Here is a 21287-nt window from a genome sequence, read left to right as displayed (position 1 = left end):
AAAGGGGAGAGTTAAAAGGAGAGAAAATATTAGACCCCCCCTACCAATAAGAATTATCCAAAAGTAGAGTAGGCTGCTTTGATGAGTGGTGAGTTCCCATTCTGGAGCTTTAAAAAAAAAAAGTTGAAGGAATTTGATGGTTATGTTGTGGTAGGGATTGTTTTGGGGCATGGTAGATTAGATGGTGTGTTGCCTTGTCCTGTGACACCCCTGCAAATCAGTTGATGTAGTAGAAAGAACACATATTTGGAGAGAAGATTCACATGCAGATAGCTCCATGACCTTTGGAAAGTGGCATCACCTTTATGAACTTGTCTTTTCTCACTTACAAAATACGATGTCCTCCAAAGTCCCTCTGGAGTACAAGTTCTATGATTAATGTGTGAGATTATCTTATCATCAGAGTAGGCCATAAGCCTGTTCCTGAAGACTGCACCCAGACCAGGAAAAGGCTCCTTTGAAAGCTGGCCAAGAGAAGGAATGGCCTACTACCCAGCCTTTATGTGCAGGGGTCATTTTCAGCATTTCTTTGAACACTGAGGTATTGGTCTTGGGCAAAGAGGTTTAAAAGATTACAAATTTGGAGAAGAAAATCTCTAAGAAGCTTGGATTTAGGTCCCTCTTCTAGATCTTGCCAGGTGAAATTCCCTGGGCAAGTTGCTGTTAGCCTGAGCTTCTGACGTTTGGATCTTGACTGACATTTGGTGTACAGCTATTTATCTCAGTTTTATGCCATCCGCAAATTTGTTGGGTATGCCATCTGTGCCTTATATTCAAGTCTGAGAAAAAATGTTAAATATAGCATGGGACAGATCCCTAGGAGACCTGGGCAGTAAATCTCAACTTTTCAGAGGATTCCCAGCCTTGCCCTTCCCAGGGCCTATCTTGCTAGCTGGGGTAGGGGTAGCCCTCTAAACAGGTTTCCCACATGGAGTTCATTTCTCAAAAGTTTCAGGAGATAGTTATCCCCCAATTCCCCAGTGCCCTTCCTTCCACCTCACCCTCTCCCAGGAGCTTTCCCAAATTGTCCTTCCTTGCTCCCATGCTGTGGAGAATATGAAGAAGAGATCAGAGCCGGGCTAAGCTCAGCTAACATCACCATCCTCTGGACACACGAACAGCCAACATCCTTGCAGGCAAACCGGCCTTGAAGCCTCTCTAATGTGAGTTAAATTAGATCACCAGTGGCGTCCCTGGGCTCTGTCTGGGTCCCAGCCCTCCCTCCCTCCCTCTCCCAAGAAGAAGTGTTGGAAAAATGATGTACAGCAAGTCGTTCTTGTTCTGTTTGGCCTCCTTTTTATCTCCATAACCCAATTAGGCAGCAGTTGGAGAGAGTATTTACAAAGAACGAGAAAATAATAGAAATTCCCAGGGCAATTGGACCATTTGGAAATCCACAACAGGACAGCCAGCAAACCACCCCGCCTGAGGTGGTCCTTCTCCCGTGCCCCCCCAGAGGAAGCCTTTTATCACATTGTGTGGCTGCTGCTGCTGGAGGCCCCCAGCTCAGCTCTACTGGGGGCTCTCCTTGCCTCCTCCGACTTTGCCCTTCCCCAAACCCCACGCTTGGAGGCAGCCAGAGACTGTGGCCTTCAGTTTCAGGAGCCAGCCAGCTTGAGGAACGGATAGTGGGCAGAAGAGCTGGTGGCACACCAGCCCAGCCTCTCCATGTTGAAAGGAATGTATGATTCATGGGATTCTCGAGGATCCGGAGTCACAGACCAGACATCAGGACAGACCAGAGCACCCCAGCAAAGCTGAGTAGGTGGATCCGGGGCAGTAGGCCCAGGAAGCTGGGGAGAGAAAGGATCATGAGTTAGTTCTGTATGCTTGGATCAGAGTTTGGGGATGAAAGCAGGCAGAGAGAAAGGGGGCAGACAGATAATAACAGAACCGGCACATATAGAATCTGGACTGGAGGGGGGAGAGGAATGAGCAATATTGCAATCACACTCTCTGGGCTGTTTTTTGTTTTGTTTTGTTTTGTTTAGGTTTTTGCAATGCAATGGAGTTAAGTGGCTTGCCCAAGGCCACACGGCTAGGTAATTATTAAGTGTCTGAGACCGGATTTGAACCCAGGTCCTCCTGACTCCAGGGCCGGTGCTCTATTGTGCCACCTAGCTGCCCCTTCTGGGCTGTTTTTAAGCAGTTTGGGGAGAGCTGACAAGTAGGAGCTAAACTACAGTTGAGATGGATCCCCATATGGGATCAGTCCTTGTTCTTCTGCTCCCAACTGACACTTGACAAGGACTTTTCCCTAACGACCTGATCCTTAGCGTTTGTTCCTTTACCTTCACTGTGTGATGAAGAGGAATGGAAATAGCAGGGGTCATTCTCCTTTTGTAAATGGGGAACCTGGAAATAATGGAAATAATATTGCCCTCTTGGCTAAAGCCATGGAATCATATATTTAGATCTGGAAGGGACCTTAGAGACCAAATTCAATCCCCTCATCTCACAGATGAGGAAACTGAGGCAGAGGTCAGTTCACATTGATGAGGCATTTCCTCTGTTGGATACTGGGGTTACAAAGAAAGACAAAACCAGTCTGCCCTCCAGGACCCTCCAACTTCTAATGAGGAAGACAACATGTGAAGAGCTAGGACCTAAAAGATAGATGCAGGGTCAACTAAAGCTTGCAGAGGGAAGCCACTAGCCACGGGAGAGACCAGCAAAGCCCTCCTGCCAGGGATGGGCCATAAACAGTCTGGAAAGAAGCTTAGGAGGTAGAGACAGGAGGAAGAACATTCCACTGTGGGGGACAGTCAGGGAAAAGGCACCAAGTTTGGAGGATGGTGGGTCACACTGGAGAAAACAAAGAAAACCTGAAGCATAATCATTGTGGAGGGGGAAGGGATTTAACTTGCCTGCAATGGATCAGAGGCATCTTTGGAACTCAGATTTTTCTAACACGGCAGGACCAGTTCTCTCTCCACTGCCCTACCTAATTGTCTCCAGTTTAAAGGTCCTAACTGTTGGCCTAAAGCTGTTGAACTCCCTTTCCTGGCACCATCAATGCCAAATAATGCCTAGGACCCAATTTGCCCTTGTCCACTCAGATCCTCACTCCCCAATGCCAAGGGGGTTTTCTCACTTTGGAAAAATGGCCATTCTTGGGAAATAGTTAACAAAATGAATAAAGATATATTTTAAAAAATAGTATTCTTACATAAATATCCCTCCCTCCATCCACTACCCTCTAGGCAACCAAACACCTACACACACACACACACACACACACACACACACACACACACACACAGAAGCTCTGGGCTGCCATGCCCATGCCCATGCCCATGCCCATGTCCAGATACATCTACAGAAACTTTCCTGCATCTAAAACCTTGAACAGGATCTTCCGTGAGGCTAGCCTAATTCCCTCCTCCTCCCTCCACTGGACAGGTGGGCTAAGGGGGGGGCAGTTGGCAGACAGAGGCTAGACACTGATCTGGGGTCCCCACTCCACTCCAGGACGAGGAGCCCCCTTGGAGGGGTGACTGGCTGGTGCCACAATCAGTGAGTGGTGTGGGAAGGATGCAGTCATCTGAGGCCATGTTGCCGGGAGCCCAGACAGGGTACTTCCCAACAGAAAGCCTGCTGATATAGCCCCTTTTAGAGATGTTGTCCCCACTGACAAAGGAGATTTGTTCAGAGAATTCAGGCTTAGATCCTGTTACCTGACTGGGGACGTGAGAGGCAACAATAGCTTTGTCCAGAATCATTTAACTCGAATGGGGAGCTAAACATGCTTTTTTGAAAAAGCAAGCCTGTGCCGCCCGCTCCAGTTTGTCCATAAAGCTAATTTACAGCATTTGTTTGGCTGCTGAGTTGTTTTTTAATTAGAATTTTTAATTGCTACATGCTGTGTATTAAGATGTTGGAGCTGTGACTGGCAGCCCTGATTGGCTGATGGGAGCCTGTTTCTCCTGGGTAGCTTCAGAGCCTGGATTAGTCTGTTCTTTCCCTGCAGGTGTCTTCTCCTTGGAAATGAGCTTCTAGAAATCTCTCCTGCCTCCTAAAGCAGTCCAGGTGACTTTATGTTCCCTTCGGTCCAAATAAGACTTGTGGGGGGAAAAGTAAGCAGCTCTGGCTTAGGGCCCTGAAGGGGGACCGTTTTTATTTTCCTGAGGGGCATCGATTTTTCACATCTGCAAAATGAGAGGGAATAATTCCTCTCCCGCCCCTGTGCTTCCTTCTGAGACTAAAATGTGGACAAAAGGTGTCTTTGACACCTTTCAGACCCAGATGCAAAGTTGTAAAGGAATCTCAAAGGAAGTTTCTCATCCCTGGTGGAAGAAGCCTGGATCCCTGGAGAATACTATAAAAGACCAACCAAGGCCCCCTGTCATCTTCCATGCCCTTCTTTCTTCCCTCCCCAACTCACCATGGGCAAGTCACCAAGTCCCTCTCTGAGCCCAAGGACCCCACACCATTGATTCCTGTGAGTTGGGATCATGATGGTGCCTCCCAACCTGAACAACCTCTCAGAACCTTATGGCCAAAGCAGCTCACTCAGCAAGTCTACTGTCCATCTTGCCATGTGAGACCCAGGCTAGACCCTGGCGCAGAGCCTAGGAGAGGAGAAAAGATCCTTACCTCAAAGAATGGTTGCCTAACTGGGGAGAAAGACCAGAGCCAACTGAACCATTCCAACTTGGCCATTCACTGTTTGACTGTGGGCAAATCAATGAGCCTTTCTGGGTCTGGGTCTGGTTCTGTTTTCTAGCTCACAGTCAGTTTTTCATTGTATGCACCAAATAAGCAAATAAATCAAACCAAGTCCAGGAACAATATTATTTTGCCCTGTGACAAATGAGGGGGCTGAAGATCATCTGGAACTCTGAGGTCTTCTTCAGCCTCCATGGATGGTTCCAAATGGAGGGCCCCATGAGCTATGATATGGCACTGCCACAGAGAATGTAGAGTACTGGGGGGGGGGGGTAATTGGCAAAGTCAGGTAGGAATTTGAGATTAGTGAAAATAATAATGAGAAGTCATACAAGAGGGAGGATTGTGCTGAGCTCCAAAAGATGGCCAGAATTTAAGATACTAACTTCCTGGTCCAGCCTACCCTTGGAAGGATGGCCCTGGGCTGCTTTCTCTTGTGCCAGTCTAGTCGTCAGTTTTGCCTGAGGAAGTCACTGCATCTTCTGAGACATCTCTGGAACCAGGACCTGTGCTCCTGCAGGAAGGCAAAGATTCCAGGCTGAGTGATCTCGATTCAGATTCCAAAGCCAACCCTGCCCTCCGATGGAGGAGCCAGCTTGAGCTGGGAAGGTTCTGTCTGGGCCTCTGGCACTGGTGGGAGAACCCATCAGAGCCTCCCTGCAGTGCCTGATGTCAGAAATGCAGAAAGAGCAAAGGATAGGAGTCTCTCAATGCAAAGGGTGCTCGTGGAATGGGTCTGGTAAAGGTGGCCAATGTGGCTTTCGTGGCTGCATGGGCCAAGGGCTGCCGCCCTGGCCCTGAGGACAGTGACAAAGCACCCCCTTCCCTGCTCCCGAGGGCTGGCCTGCTTGGTCCACTCTCTGGTAGGAATGAGTGCTGGACGCAGCATCTCTTAGAGTTCCTGCCTCTAGAATGCAGTCGTCCCCTCCTCTCCGCCACCTAGGCTCCCTCTGGTGCATCCATCCACCCCCCACCGCAGTCTCAGAACACCCCCAGCCCTTGTTCCCCTCTGCCTTCTGAAGGCTGAGCCTGCTCTGGCACCCCAGCCTGGACTCCGCCAGTGTTTGCTGCCCTCCCTTGCCCTCTCCAAGCGTCCTACCCCGGTGCCTCCTCCAACCCGGGGCTCCTTCCACAGGCTGGGGCTGTTCTTGTCTTTCATCCGTGTGTCCTGGTTACCCAGGTGGCACTGCCCTGTCTGAGGGGATTCTGTGCCCGGCTCTGCCACTGTCTTGTGGGAAGTGGGGGAGCTGGGGCCCTCCCTGACCTCTGTTTTCTAGGGTTCCATGTAGCTCTGCCCTGGTGATCCGTCCTCTGTCAGCTGGCCTCCACCCAGGAGGCTTCTCCAGGGGCCAAGGGCCTATGGCCAGCCCAGATCCCCGGCTCTGCGCTAATAAAGGTTGAGACGGGGTGATGGGGGTGACGATGAGAGGGCGAGAAGGAAGGAGGGGGTGAGGGGCTGGGAGAGAGAATAGCCCGGAGGGAGAGAGGGAGAGAGGACCTGAGTTCAAATTCGGCCCCAGACACGTAGCAATCACCTAGCTGCGGCCTTGGGCACTGAACACCCCCCCCCGTGGGAAAAAGAGGGCGAGGGAGCCCGGGGGGGGCTGTCTCAGAGCCTGGCACCGGGCTATCTCAGCGGCGGAGCGGGGAGGGGCTGGCGCGGATGGCGCCCCCGGCCCCCCGGCCCCCCGCGTCCCCCGGGAGCGGCGCCCGGGCCGCCGGCCTCTATCGGGGCTGGCATCGGCAGAAACCCGAGCGCTCCGCTCTGCCCGGCCCGGGGGGGCAACGCAGACGGAGCCGCAGCCTGGCCGGGGCCCCTCGGGCCGGGAGGGGCGGCCGCTGTGCCAAGGGCCCGGGCCCTCCGCGGACCCCCCTGCGCGGACGGGCCCCCGGGGGAGCGGGGCCCCGGGGGAGCAGGACCCCCGGGGGAGCAGGACCCCCGGGGGAGCGGGGCCCCGGGGGGAGCAGGGGGAGCGGGGCCCCGGGGGGGAGCGGGGGGAGCGGGGGGAGCGGGGGGGAGCGGGGCCCCGGGGGGAGCGGGGCCCCGGGGGGAGCGGGGCCCCGGGGGGAGCGGGGCCCCGGGGGGAGCGGGGCCCCGGGGGGAGCGGGGCCCCGGGGGGGAGCGGGGCCCCGGGGGGAGCAGGACCCCCGGGGGGAGCGGGGCCCCGGGGGGAGCAAGGGGAGCGGGGCCCCGGGGGGAGCAAGGGGAGCGGGGCCCCCGGAGGGAGCGGGGCCCCCGGGGGGAGCAAGGCGAGCGGGGCCCCGGGGGGAGCAGGACCCCCGGGGGGAGCGAGGTCCCCGGGGGGAGCAGGGCCAGCGGGGGGAGCGGGGCCCCCGGAGGGAGCGGGGCCCCCGGGGGGAGCAAGGCGAGCGGGGCCCCGGGGGGAGCAGGACCCCCGGGGGGAGCGAGGTCCCCGGGGGGAGCAGGGCCAGCGGGGGGAGCGGGGCCCCGGGGGGGGAGCGGGGCCCTGGGGGGAGCGGGGGGAGCGGGGCCCCGGGGGGAGCAGGGGGAGCGGGGGGAGCGGGGCCCCGGCGCTGCCCTTCCTTCCTTTACTCATCCGAGCAAACGGCTCCGGCCCTGCAGGGGAGGCAGCGGGCGGGCAGCGACCCCCGCCCCGGCCCCACGCGGGGGTCGGTCTGTGCAGCGGCAAAGTCAGAGTGGCCCCGGGGTGGCCTCGGCTTCCCCACGCGTGAAACGGGGTTGGGCCGGCCGGCCGGGGGGCCATGTGACTGGGGAGCATTGGGCAGGAGTGGGGGGCTGGGCTGAGTCCCCCAGGACGACTGGAGATGGCCCTGGGTGCGAGGCGTCAGGGTGCAGTGACTTGCCCAAGGTCACACAGCTAGGAAGCGCCTGACTTGAGTGTCCACCTGTGGCCTTCTGAGGCCAGGACTCAACAGCCCAGTCGCCAGTTGTGTCTCACACACGCAGTGGCAGAAACAGACTTCACAATTCCATCTAACCCGAGCACAGCAACCTTCATGTGCGAAGCACTGAAACTGTAGAAAGCACCCCGCGAAGACAGCCCCAGGACGCAGACAGCAGCCCGCGGCCAAGGCAAGTTCAGCACTTGCCCCAATCATTGCGCAGCTCCTGATGGAGCCAAGACTCGGGAACGGGCTGGGAGGCGGCCTCGAGGCGGCCTCGTCCCGTCCTTGAACTCTTTTCCTCTGGGCCAAGGCTCTTGAGCAGTTAAATGAGGCGGCTCACCCAGATAAGCTTAAAGGCCTCCTCCGATTCTAACACAGAGAGCCCCCAAGCTGGAGTCAAAGACGCAACTTTCTGGCTTTAAATCTGGACTGCACACTCACTAGCTGTGTGCCCCTGGGCAAGTCACTCAAGCCTGTTTGCTTTAGATTCTGTTTGGGGAGGGGTTAGATTTTTGCCAGGCAGTGGGGTTAAGCGGCTTGCCCAAGGCCACGCAGCTAGGTCATTATGAAGTGTCTGAGGCTGGACTTGAACCCAGGGAGTCCTGACTCCAGGGCCCGTGCTTGATCCACCCCTGCTTCAGATTCTTCATCTGTATAACAAGCTGGAGAAGAAAATGGTCAGAAAACCCCAAATGGCATCATGGAGAGTCAAACTGAAACAAAGGCCACGTCTAAATCTACCCGGACAAAGCCAATATTCTTTCCAAATCCTGGAAAAGTATCCACAGACATATTTTGCTCATCCACATGTTTAAGCATGAATATCTCTATCTATCTATCTATCTATCTATCTATCTATCTATCTATCTATCTATGGCTCAGGCTAAGGGGCAGGTGAGCGGGGTAACCCAAGATGACTTTCTATGGGCAGTTACAGTTTAGGAGAAGGGAGTGTTCACATATGCGGTATGGAAGACTTTCAACCATACCTAGAGTATATCTCCAAAATGTCACAACAGTGGCAGGTACTGACCCAGAAAAATGTAGGTGCTTACTAGAAAACTTTGCCCCTGACCTTCCTCACCCCTTAAAGACGGAAGACCCTTCTATTACTTCTCTTGCAAATTATACCAAATTCTGGGTACAATGATTGAAGAGGGCTTAGGACAGTAAATATCAAACTGGAAGAAACCTCAGAGACCCCCCTCGTTTTACAGATTTAAAAAAAATCGAAGCCCAGAGAGATTATGACTTGTCTGACATCCCATAGGCAAGAGGAGTTTGAACCCAAGTCTTCTACTGTACCCACAAGGAAGAGGAAGCAAAGGTCTGTAGGTCTCAGCAGGCTCAGGGAATATTTGAGAAAACAAAGATGGAAGACCTTGAGGCCAGCCAGCCGGCCAGGCTCCAGAGCCTGGGGCACCTTCAGGTAATGAATGGTTGTTATGGCAGCCGTGGTTGCCTGGGCAGCAGGAACAACCCTCTGCTACTCAGGAAAGATCCACCTGATTAGAAAGAATGGAGACCTACAGACAAAGAGTCATTGGAATCGTGGCCAGCCTGACTAATCTACGCAGGCATGGGCAGCCAAGACCAAAACAGAGGCTGAGCAAAACTAGATGGCCTTGCCCCAAAGTCTGAGCTGGGACTTGTCTTTAGCATTTTTCACTTTCCTTCTTTCTTAAAAACCAAAGAGATTCAGGTTCAGTGTTCTAGAAACTATATCCGAAAAAGCTGAGGGATCAGTGTGTATCTTGCTACAACTGTGGATGAACGTTTGGAGCCTGTGGACATCCCTGGCATTTGTATTTATTTCCTTGGTAGTGTTCAGTCGTTTCAGTCCTGTCCAACTCTTTCGTGTCCCACAGCACACCAGTGCTGTTCATGGGAAATTCCTGGGCAAAGATACTGGAGTGGTTTGTCATTTTCTTCTCCAGTTCATTTTACAGATGAAGAAACTGAGGCTGACATAGGTTAAGCGACTTGCAAAGGGTCATACAGCTGGTGTGTCTGAAGCTAGATATGAACTCAGACCTTCCTAAGTCCAGGCTCAGTATTCCATCCACTTTACCATCTAACTGGAGAATGGACTTCAGGGCTAAAAAGGAACTCAGAAGTTTGTGACACTTCTGGGTGACCCCCCTCCCAAACCCTAGCCTTAGGAATGAATTTAAAGGAGTTTGAGTTGAGGGATCACTATCTGATGAATGAAAGAATTACCTGAAAAATTACTGTAGGTGAGAGCTGGAGAAGGTTCAATACCCAATAGAAGTGTAGAATGGGCCTAGGCAAAGATGCATACAAATACCTCCATAGTACCCTCTGCTTGAAGAACAGTCCCAAAAAGCCACTCTCTCCAGAAGGAGACCTTTGGGAAGTATCTAGAGGAACTGAAATCCAATGGTCATGACCTCCTTTGAAGTTTTTGACCTTCAAGTTAGCCAACACTGAAATGTCCCAAGACTATCATACAGACAGAATTTGAACTTGATAGGGATGAACCACAGGCTCCTAAGCAATGTTCTGATGAATACTGAATTGTTTTTCACTAGCCAGCAATGGGCAGCTGTCCTGGCCAGCCATGAGTTTGGTATCTATTACCAGTCTAGGAGAACCCTCCCTGAGTATACATCAGAAACCATGGGTGATCAGAAATCATTTGGATGAGAAGTGGACAAACACGACCTGTACCATGAGGGGAGCAGAGCCCTAACACAGAAAGTCATGGCCAAGGAACGGAGACATGTTTTAGAAAATGTACCTTTGGCAGAAGTAAATCGCATGGTTCTGAATCAATCCTTCAAATCCAGATTGAACCAGAGCAGTTCAGCTGCAAGATGAGGAGCCATGAATAGGAACATTGGCTAGCCAAGAGAAAAGGACACAGCTCCCAAGGAATCAAGCCTAGCTCCCCTGAAGGCCAACCTCCTGTTGTGTGTATAGCAGAAGTAGAAACTCTGTTATGGTTTACAAGAAAGATCACCGTAAGAGAATCCAGGTACAAAGTAAGAAGACAACCGGTACTAACCAAAGCCCTTTTATGATGCTTTTGAACACCTGAGACCATGTTCCAAATCCTGAAGCTGGTATGAAACAGCATCTACTGTCCTTAAATGATAGCAAATGGGTACAGGGAGTGAAAGATCTATAGTTCAAAGGAAAACAATGCAAGCCACTTACCTGGAGAACAAAATGGTGACAAACCTTTGAAATTTATGGTATGGATTTCCTGTCCCTGGAATCGCACCAGAAAAAAACTGAACCACATTCTATTGGGGAAGTCCTACCTAACCAGTAACCATAGGGTTTCCACAGCGATTGCAGTGCTCATAAGAGAAAGATTCCTCCTTGTGTGTGATCCTTGTCAGGCCAGGATTTTGAGGGCAGTTACCCAAGGATGTGCTCAGCCTGACATGGAGTCTACCATATTATCCTCAGAGCATTTGAATTGTTCCCTACTAAATGGGGGGGGGGGAGTGTGGTGCTCAGGCCCAATCATAGGACTTCATGTAGCATTTCCATAATGCTACTAAGAACCACAATGCAGACTTCGCATCGATGCTTTAATATTTGGGTAAGAGCCACAACTGCCCTTTGACCTTCAGAGGGTGAAGGAGATTTGGAGACCTATAGTACTGTTAGTCACTTTAAGAAAGGTCCACTGCCTTGCCTAGACTTGGCTCAGAAGAAAACACAGAGGAACAAACATTAGAAAAATGTTTTAGCATCAGTAACTCCAACTACAAAATCTTGATGTTTCTGGAAAAGATACAAGATACCAGATCGATGGAGAGCTACTCTATACCAAATGACTAACTGACTTCAAATATTTCCATGAAATGCCTTGGGTCTTCAATTTCTGGCTTCCCAAAGCTGATCTTGTTTGTATCTCCTGGTGAACAGCCTGAGAGGGTCAAGGGATCAGACTCAGTGAAGGCACCACTGCAGTTGGCCCCATGGAGTAGTACTTGTAAGAACTAATATATTTACTTTGGCTTTGAATTTCATATCATTTTTGTAAATTATATATGTAGACATTCATAGGACTGTTAGATGATACAGTGCGGAGAGCACTGACCCTGAAGTCAGGAGGACCTGAGTTCAAATTCAGCCTGATACTTACCAGCTTTTTGACTTTGGTTAAGCCACTTAAGCCTGATTGCCTCGCATCAAGGGCTATCTCCAGTCATACTGATTCATATGGACTGAGATGGCTCCAGAGAAGAAAGTGAGGCTGGTGACTTAGCACAGGACCCCTCTCACTGAAATCCAATTCATGCGCATGACATGGCATTACCATGATGTCATGGGCTTCTTCAAGAACAAACATCATCACCTATATATATATATATATATATATATTCAATGTAATTGTAGTGCATGAAAATTTTCTAACTGGGAGAGAAATATGTTAAAGTCTGTTAAAGTCTTTTCCCTCTCCTAATATTGCTAGCAACCATTGAGAGTTGCCAACTTATATTTCCCTTTTAGGGATCGTCAGGAAGGAATCCAGTGCTTCACCCAATCTGAGTTTCCTAGAGGAAGATGAGAGTGAAAAGAGGGAGATGAGAGAGAGAGACACAGAGATAGAGTCAAAGAGACACAGAGACAGAAAGAGAGAGGAGAGAGACAGAGAGGGAGGGTGGGAAGTGGGAGGAGAGACAGACAGAGACAGACAGAGACAGACAGAGATGGACAGAAATAGAGAGACAGAAAGTCAAAGAGACACAGAGACAGAGAGAGACAGAGAGACAGAGAGAGGGGGGGGGAGAGAGAGAGAGAGAGAGAGAGAGAGAGAGAGAGAAAGGGAGAGAGAGAGAGAAGGCATGCTGCTCTGAAAACCAAAAGACTCCATAGGTGTGCAGGGGGGGGGGAGTAAGATTGGGGGGGAAATTGTAAAACTCAAAATAAATAAAATCTTTAATTAAAAAAAAGACAAGAAAATGTCAACTAGACATCTTGCCATAATCTGACATAAAATGGAGACCCATTTGGTCCATCTAGACAAGACATATTCCCCCCACCAACTGGAAAGTCCATTTTGTAGAGGTTGGAATCTGATAGAAAACAACAGGTTTTGAAAGGTCAGAGACACCTGTGACCCCAGAGGTATGAAAAGGTTGGAACATTGCCAGTCCCTGGGGTTCCAAAAGAATTTCTTGATGGGCCCGTTACTCTAAAGGTTTTGTCTTGTTTTCCCTAGAGAGGAGCCAAGGAGTAGCATGTCCTGAAGAAAGGCTGAGCATCAGAGCTGTAGAAGAGGATGCTTCTCCCCTGAGGGATCTCCCCATGACTTCAGGCACAGGAATGACAGGGAACTCTGGGGCTAGGATGTCGCAAGATGTCAAGAGGTTTTCTTTGAACCCTCTTATTTTCCAAATAAGAGAACTGACCTCGAAGAAAAGTGGGGACTTCTCCAATGTCCCACAGTAACAATGCCAGAATTCCAACTTAGGTTCTCTGAGTACAAAGCCAGGGCTCTTTAAGGGACCCCACACTGCTTCCCCAGTGGGTGGCCACCTGCCAGCTTGTTTCCTTCGTGCCTCCCCAGAAATGCATGCCCACCTTGGGTGGGCCCATTGCACTGTGCCTGGAGCAGGGTGGGGAAGAAGGACTAGCTCTAGCCCAGCAGGCCCTCCCATGCCCCTCTCTGGGCAGCCCTGCCCACTATGGCCTATGCACAAAGTCATCGCCCCAGGCCCAGCAAACCCCCTGCAAGGGAAAAGTGGGGAGAGGAGAGCCCATGATTGGCAGGGCCCTAAGATTGCAGTTGTTAATGCACCAGAAATAAGATAAGCCTTATCTGGAAATGTCCGTGGAATCGAGACTTTGATGGAAACAGGCTTCTGGGTTAATATATTTTTGATAGATAAAGTGAAGTAAAAGGGAAAGGCCAGGGGGGATGTATCAGGAGAAGAAACATTTTTCTCTCTTCTCTCTTCTTTCTGTCTCTTAATATGTGTGGGGAGGGGAGGAGGGATACGTGTGTTTGCATGCATGAGACAAGTTTACAAATGCATCTTTATATGAGATATGTCCAGGGCTGCCTTTAAGGTCTCTTCATGGAATATCTCTTCCTTAGATAGATTCTAGGGAAAGACCCCTTCCTTTCAAAACTCTCCTATCAAAACTCACCAATGCCTGAAATTCCACCATTAGAGTTGAATTTCTTTCACTACATCTCCTATTAGAAAGTAGCCACATTTATCAAAAGTCAAGCATTAGATGGTATCAGTCTTTGATAGCTGAATGGGAATGAGTTTTTCAGATCCTTTACTGAGAAGAGTTCTGGGATGATGAGAGTAGGACTTAAGGGGGGGGAAGGAAGGAAGGAAGGAAGGAAGGAAGGAAAGGAGGGAGGGAGGGAAGGTAGACAAGGAATTAAAAGGAATAGAGGGGAAGAAAAGAGGAAAGAAAGGGAGGAAGGAAAGGGGAAGAGAGAAAGGGAGAGGAGGGGAGGAAAAGAAAAAGGAGAAGGAAGAAGGGAGGAGAGGGTGAGAGGGAAAAGAAAGGAAGAAAGCAAAAGGGAGAGGGAGGAAGAAATAGAAACCTGAAGGAAACAAGAGATGGAGGGAAAAGGAAGGCAGGAAGGAAAGAAGGGAGGAAGGGAGGGAGGAAGGGAAGAAGAGGAGGAGAGAAGGAAGGAGGGGGAGGAAAGGATGAAGAAAAGGGAGAGAAGGAAGAAGGGAGGAGAAGGAAGAAAACAAGAAAAGAAGGGGGAGAAAGGAAGAAATAGAGAGAGGGGCTGGAGGAAAGGAGGGATGGAGGGGAAAAGAGAGTTGAAGAAAGGCAGGAAAGAAGGAAGAAAGGCATTGAATGACCATAAGAGACAGAAATGAAAGAGGGGTGACCCAAAAGACAGGCCGGAGGGTCAGGAGACAACTTTTACCAGTTTCTCAGTTTGGGTCTTGGTGGGTTCTATGGTCACCTCTTTGTGTGTGTGTGTAAATGAGCAAATGAGCACCACCAGATCCAGGGGCAGGTGTGCCACCTTCACCGTGACTTCCACAATTTCTTTGGGAAAGTTTAAATTGACTCTGATCTAGCCCATTTAGAGAGTACAGAGGCACATGCCTCAGGTCTTCTTCCCAAAGCTACAGAAATACAGCCATGCCTCAGGATCCACTGTTCACCAACCATTGTCTTCAGGCCTCGATATCCCCGCTTTGTGGGGCCCGATGAACCCGGACAGGAAAGGTTGGTGAAGCAGAGTTCATTTCCTAAGGCCTCATAAGGGCCTCCATTCCCTCTAGGGTCACACAAGCCTTGTGCTAGTGGATTCTGTTTCAGGAAAGGACAAGTAGTCTAGCCTCCACCTACCCAAATCAGTAATGTGGGAGAAGCCTTCAAAATGCAATCTGTAATCAAGATCCACACTTCAGGGCTTATCCTGAACCACATTCTATCTGGGAAGTTTCTTAATATGTCAACCATGGCTCACTTTGCCCCTCCCCAGGGTATCTCCCCACCTGGAAACATCCAAATCTGGTTCCTATCTTTTGCGGTGAGCCTCCCCAGTCCCCTGCAAGCACCCGGGTTAGGATAAGCATTTATACATAGATCAGATTTATTAAAAAAAAAGAATGGACAGATAAGGGCCTAGCAGCTTAGCCCACTTAACAGAGGAATGACTACAGCCTGCCTCCAGGAAGCATTTTCTTCCTTTCTTGCAATCAAAGATTTGGTCCCGGTCAGGAAAATCATTGCACCAACTAGTGAAGTCTCCACCTCCTGCTTTACTACTGCAAGGAGTCTAGCCCCCTCCAAAATCAGAGTGACCCCCAAAATGCAAACTGACCTAGGACCATAGCTCTGAGCTCTCAAGGTCCAGGTTCAACCTAGAAGGTATCTGTTTTATTTACATCATAGTACTAATATTCACATCATACTACTAATCAAGAAGCCTTGAATTTAAATTCACTCAAACATATACTAGCGCTATGATCCTGAGCAAGTCACTTATTCTCTGCCATGGTTTTCTCAACTACAAAATTTTAGCACCTACATCATAGGATTACTGTGAGATTTAAATAAGATATTTGAAAAGTACTTAGCACTTTTTTTAGCTAGGTATAGAATAGATGCTTAATGTGGGCTTGTTCCCCTCTCCTTCCCCACTCAAGAAAACTCTAGAAACATCTGAATTTAGTTCAGGTCTCTCTTTTTGGATCCCTAGGTACCTGCAAGCTCTCAAGGCTAACAGAATTTAAATGTAGAAGAGGTTTGTTTAAAAGTTTGTAATAAATGATAAAAGGACATGTACCCAAGCCCCACCAGCAAAGAGACTTCATGGCACCAACTAGGCAAGGCCTGCCATGCGCATCATCATTTCCACTCCAGAATCCAGTACAGTGTCCACTGTCCTCCCTTTCTCTCTGGGGGTCTATGTTCCTTCATTCTTACATCTGCTGTCTCTCAGTACAATCCTCTATTTCTGTTGTCCTGGTTCCTCCTGCTCCTGCCTTGGCTCTGGAACTCATCAATGTTTACCCATCAACCACTGCCAATTCCTGTCATTGGGACACTGGGAACGCAAGCCAAGGCTTAGTGCTACCCTACTTGGACCTCAACAACCCTACCTGGAGCCAGAAAGACTTGGACCTCAGGCAAAGGTTTAATGTTATATCAGCAATATTCCTGGAACTGAGAAGACCAGAACTAAAGGCAAAGATACAGTTCCACCAACCAATCAATGAACTACCCAACAAGCCCAGGTCCTGCACTAGGTGCTGAGAGCACAAAAAAAAAAAAAAAAAAAAAAATAGGCCCTGGTCTCAGGAAGCTTCTATTAGAGGAACTGATGTGTATAATGAAATAATATTCCCCAGAATAAATTCTAACTAAATACCAGGAGTTTGGGAAGAAAGATCACTAGCAGGGGAAAGGCACTCTGTGGAGCAGGAAAGACTGGATCCGGATGACTAGTCATCTCCTTAAAGGTGTTAATGCCTTTATATTCCTAGCACTGAGCATATAGTAAGGGCTTAATAAATGTTTATTTGACATAGTAGTCCTACAGTGTGCCAGTCACTGGGCATACAAAGAAAGGCAAAAGACAATCTCTGTTCTCCAGAAGCTTGCAAAGGAGACTGGGTACTTCATTGAGGCTATGGGGCTGAAACGGGTATCCAAGGGGATGTTCTCCATAGCTCTGATCCAAGAGCACCGAGAACCCTTGAATGACAACTGTGGAAGGATGGCAATTGGGTAATAAAGAGCACAAGACTTGGAAGTGCCTGGCTCAACTCAGGGACTGGGCAAGCCATTTAAAATTTCTCAGACTCAGTTTCCTCATCTGTAAAATGGGAATAATGATAGTGCCTACCTAACAGTACATTTTTGCAAAGTACTTTGCAAATCTTAAAGAAATATATAGGGGCACCTAGATGGTGCAGTGGATAGAGGACCTGCCCTGGAGTCAGGAGGACCTGAGTTCAAATTTGACCTCAGACAATAATTACCTAGTTGTAATGGGCAATTCTTGGGCAAGTCACTTAACCCCATTGCCTTGCAAAAACTATATATATAATATATCTCACTGTGATCGGACATTATTATCATTGGATGGAAGCTTCAATAATCTTTGAGCCAAGAAAGGGTGCCTTTGTCCTCTATTCCTTTCTAGCCCCTTCGGGACCCAGGAGGGCGGGGACAGGGACAGGGGACAGTCCTTCACACTCACTCCCCCATCCACACCCATCCTCACACCCGCATCACACCCACCCAGACACGCAGGACCCGAGCTCCCTCCCCGTCCCGGCCAGCCGCAGACCCCATTCGCTCCCCGCCCCCCGCCAGTCCTCTTCCATCACGCTTTCTTCTCCCCCTCAGCCCCCCCAAACCTCCCCCCGCCCCCCTTTTCCTGCAGGCCTCCTTCTCCATTTATAGGCCCAGGGTGACAGTTTCTCGTCACCAACTTCTCAAATGAAGGCAGAGCTGGGGGAAAAAATGCCAGAGTGAGCAAGCCGGCGACTGCGGCAGAAAAGTGATTAAAAAGAATAATTAGCATTTGCCCCCGATAAATGAGCAGAGCCATTAATTAGATTGATTTCCTCCCGGCTTTCCCCCCGCGCGCTCCCCGCTCCCCCTTATCAGCGCCGGGGCTGCGCTGGCCCGGCCGCCGGGGCTTCCATCAGTGTCTCGGGGCTGTCAGTGGGCAGCCTCCGCGCCCCCGCCGCGCCAGCCCCTTGGCTCCTCTGCCACCTCCTCTCGCCTCCCTTCCTCCCTTGCTGTCTCCCCCTTCTCTCTACTCTCATTTCTCCACTCCTTCCCTTTGCCCTTCTCTTTTCCTTCCCTCCTTCCTCTTTTCTCCCTCATCTTTCCCCTTTGCCTAGATCCTGCCCCCCGACGTTTCCCTCCTCTTCTCCCTTCTTTTTCTCTCTCCTCCCTTCCAACTTCCTACCCCTCGTCTCCCCTCCTTTCTTCTGTCTTATCTCCTTCCTCCCCTTCTGTCCCCATTCCTTCCCTTCCTTTCTCCTCCTTCCTTCTCCTTTCCTTTTTCCCTTCCTCCCTCCATTTCTCCTCTCTCCCCACTCCCTCTTTTCCTCTCCCTTCCTTTCCCTTCTCTTCCTCTTCCTTCTCTCTTTCCCTACCCCCTCTTCCTTTCTCCTTTCTTCCGACTCCTTTCCTTCTCCCCTTCCTCCCTCCATTTCTCCTCTCTTCTTTCCTTTGTCTCCTTTTCCTATTCCTTCCCTCTTTTTCTCTTTTCCTTTCTCCTTTCCTCCCTCTTTTCTCTCTCCTTTCCTTTCTATTTTCCTCCTTTCCCCTCTTATTCTCTCTTCTTTCTTTTCTCCCCCTTTCCTATTCCTTGCCTCTTTTCTCTCCTTTCCTTCTCTTCCCACTTCTACCCTCTTTCCCTCTCCCCTTTCCTTTCTACTCTTTCCCTTTTGTCTCTTCCTTTTTCCTCTTTTCCTGCTCCTTCCCTATTTTTCTGTTCTTTCCTTTCTCCTCTTTTCTTTTTCTTCCCTCTTTTCCCTCTCTCTTCTTTCCTTCCTCCTCTCTTCCCCCTCTTTCCTTCACCCCCTTCCTTCATTTCTCCTTTCTTCCTTCTTTTTCTTTCCCTCCCTGTGTTCCTTTAACCTCTTCTTCTCCCCTTTCTCCTCCTTCCCGCCTCCACAGTCACCTCCCCGCTCCTTTCCAGTTTTCTCTCCTCGCCTCTTCCCCCTTGCATCTCCGCTCTTTAGCTCTGCTTTGAAATCAGGGGCGGGGGCTGTTTGTCCCAGAGTGAATCTCAGGGTTTCCTCCCCAGATGGATTGTTTCCCTCGGTCCTGACGGTCCCATTGGCTGGATTGGCGGGATGCCAAGCAAGGCCGTGGCTGCCGTCGCCTGGTTGAGACTAGTTACCGGGATGAAAGGGAGAATTTTAATTAAGACAGCCTCCCCTCACTCCTTCCCCCTCCACCCTCATGAGTCGCAGAGGCTGCCAGAGGCCGCCAGAAATGAGGGGCGTTGGGGCTGTGCATCCCTGCAAACCCGCAAACACACCCAGGGGGCTGAGGACTGGCATCCTGGCCAAGAGACTCCGTGTGCCCTCACATCCCGTCTCATCCCCCATCTTTGTCACTCTCTCTCTTTCTCTGTCACTCTGTCTCTCTCCCCCATCTTTGTCACTCTCTCTTTCTCTGTCACTCTGTCTGTCTCTCTCTCCCCCCCATCTTTGTCACTCTCTCTTTCTCTGTCTCTCTGTCTCTCTCTCTCCCTCCCCCATCTTTGTCATTCTCTCTTTCTCTGTCACTCTGTCTCTCTCCCCCATCTTTGTCACTCTCTCTTTCTCTGTCACTCTGTCTGTCTGTCTCTCTCTCTCTCCCCCCATCTTTGTCACTCTCTCTTTCTCTGTCACTCTGTCTGTCTCTCTCTCCCTCCCCCATCTTTGTCACTCTCTCTGTCACTCTGTCTGTCTGTCTGTCTCTCCCCCCCCATCTTTGTCACTCTCTCTTTCTCTGTCACTGTCTGTCTCTCTCTCCCCCATCTTTGTCACTCTCTCTTTCTCTGTCTTTCTGTCTGTCTCTCTCTCTCCCTCCCCCCATCTTTGTCACTCTCTCTTTCTCTGTCACTTTGTCTGTCTCTCTCCCCCCCATCTTTGTCACTCTCTCTTTCTCTGTCACTCTGTCTCTCTCTCCCTCCCCCATCTTTTTCACTCTCTCTTTCTCTGTCACTCTGTCTCTCTCTCTCCCCCCCATCTTTGTCACTCTCTCTTTCTCTGTCACTCTGTCTGTCTGTCTGTCTCTCCCCATCTTTGTTACTCTCTCTTTCTCTGTCACTCTGTCTGTCTGTCTCTCTCTCCCCCATCTTTGTTACTCTCTCTTTCTCTGTCACTCTGTCTGTCTCTCTCTCTCCTTCCCCCATCTTTTTCACTCTCTCTTTCTCTGTCACTCTGTCTCTCTCTCTCTCCCCCCATCTTTGTCACTCTCTCTTTCTCTGTCACTCTGTCTGTCTCTCTCTCTCCTTCCCCCATCTTTTTCACTCTCTCTTTCTCTGTCACTCTGTCTCTCTCTCTCTCCCCCCATCTTTGTCACTCTCTCTTTCTCTGTCACTCTGTCTGTCTCTCTCTCTCCTTCCCCCATCTTTTCACTCTCTCTTTCTCTGTCACTCTGTCTCTCTCTCTCCCTCCCCCCATCTTTGTCACTCTCTCTTTCTCTGTCACTCCGTCTGTCTGTCTCTCCCCCATCTTTGTTACTCTCTCTTTCTCTGTCACTGTCTGTCTGTCTCTCTCTCCCTCCCCCCATCTTTGTCACTCTCTCTCTCTGTCACTCTGTCTGTCTGTCTGTCTCTCCCCATCTTTGTCACTCTCTCTTTCTCTGTCACTCTGTCTCTCTCTCCCCCATCTTTGTCATTCTCTCTTTCTCTGTCACTCTGTCTCTCTTTCCCTCCCCCCATCTTTGTCACTCTCTCTTTCTCTGTCACTCGGTCTGTCTGTCTCTCTCTCCCTCCCCCATCTTTGTCACTCTCTCTCTCTGTCACTCTGTCTGTCTGTCTGTCTCTCCCCCATCTTTGTCACTCTCTCTTTCTCTGTCACTGTCTGTCTGTCTCTCTCTCTCTCCCTCCCCCATCTTTGTCACTCTCTCTCTCTGTCACTCTGTCTGTCTGTCTGTCTCTCCCCCATCTTTGTCACTCTCTCTTTCTCTGTCACTCTGTCTCTCTCTCTCTCCCCCATCTTTGTCACTCTCTCTTTCTCTGTCACTCTGTCTGTCTGTCTCTCCCCCATCTTTGTCACTCTCTCTTTCTCTGTCACTCTGTCTGTCTCTCTCTCTCTCCTTCCCCCATCTTTTTCACTCTCTCTTTCTCTGTCACTCTGTCTCTCTCTCCCTCCCCCATCTTTGTCACTCTCTCTTTCTCTGTCACTCTGTCTCTCTCTCTCTCCCCCCATCTTTGTCACTCTCTCTTTCTCTGTCACTCTGTCTGTCTGTCTCTCCCCCATCTTTGTTACTCTCTCTTTCTCTGTCACTCTGTCTGTCTGTCTCTCTCTCTCCTTCCCCCATCTTTTTCACTCTCTCTTTCTCTGTCACTCTGTCTCTCTCTCCCTCCCCCCATCTTTGTCACTCTCTCTTACTCTGTCACTCTGTCTGTCTGTCTCTCTCTCTCTCTCCCCCATCTTTGTCACTCTCTCTTTCTCTGTCACTCTGTCTGTCACTTCCTCTCTGGATCTCAATTTCCTTCTCTGTAAATGCAAAGAAGGGTATTTCCAATGGACTATGATAATACTTTACATAGGCTGGGAACAGTTATGAACAAACAAGTTATACACAGGATA

The 21287-nt window shown here is 50.2% G+C and overlaps 1 long non-coding RNA gene across 4 annotated transcripts; it reads right to left on the bottom strand.

Moving 5' to 3' along the window:
* Positions 1-1233: 1233 nt before the first annotated feature.
* LOC141496176 (uncharacterized) lies at positions 1234-10749 on the bottom strand. Of its 4 annotated transcripts, none has more exons than XR_012470967.1 (4): positions 10717-10749; positions 5768-6055; positions 5072-5182; positions 1234-1793 (listed from the first exon to the last, which is right to left on the bottom strand). It is a non-coding gene; the product is annotated as an uncharacterized LOC141496176 (long non-coding RNA). The 4 variants fall into 4 exon arrangements; XR_012470966.1 differs by lacking the exon at positions 10717-10749 and adding an exon at positions 8846-8960; XR_012470965.1 differs by lacking the exon at positions 10717-10749 and having other exon boundaries at positions 5768-6560.
* Between the last annotated feature and the right edge of the window lie 10538 nt (positions 10750-21287).

The sequence above is a fragment of the Macrotis lagotis genome, chromosome 8 (assembly GCF_037893015.1).
Source record: "Macrotis lagotis isolate mMagLag1 chromosome 8, bilby.v1.9.chrom.fasta, whole genome shotgun sequence".
Lineage (NCBI taxonomy): Eukaryota > Metazoa > Chordata > Mammalia > Peramelemorphia > Peramelidae > Macrotis > Macrotis lagotis.
This window is presented reverse-complemented; position numbering and strand designations above follow the sequence as displayed.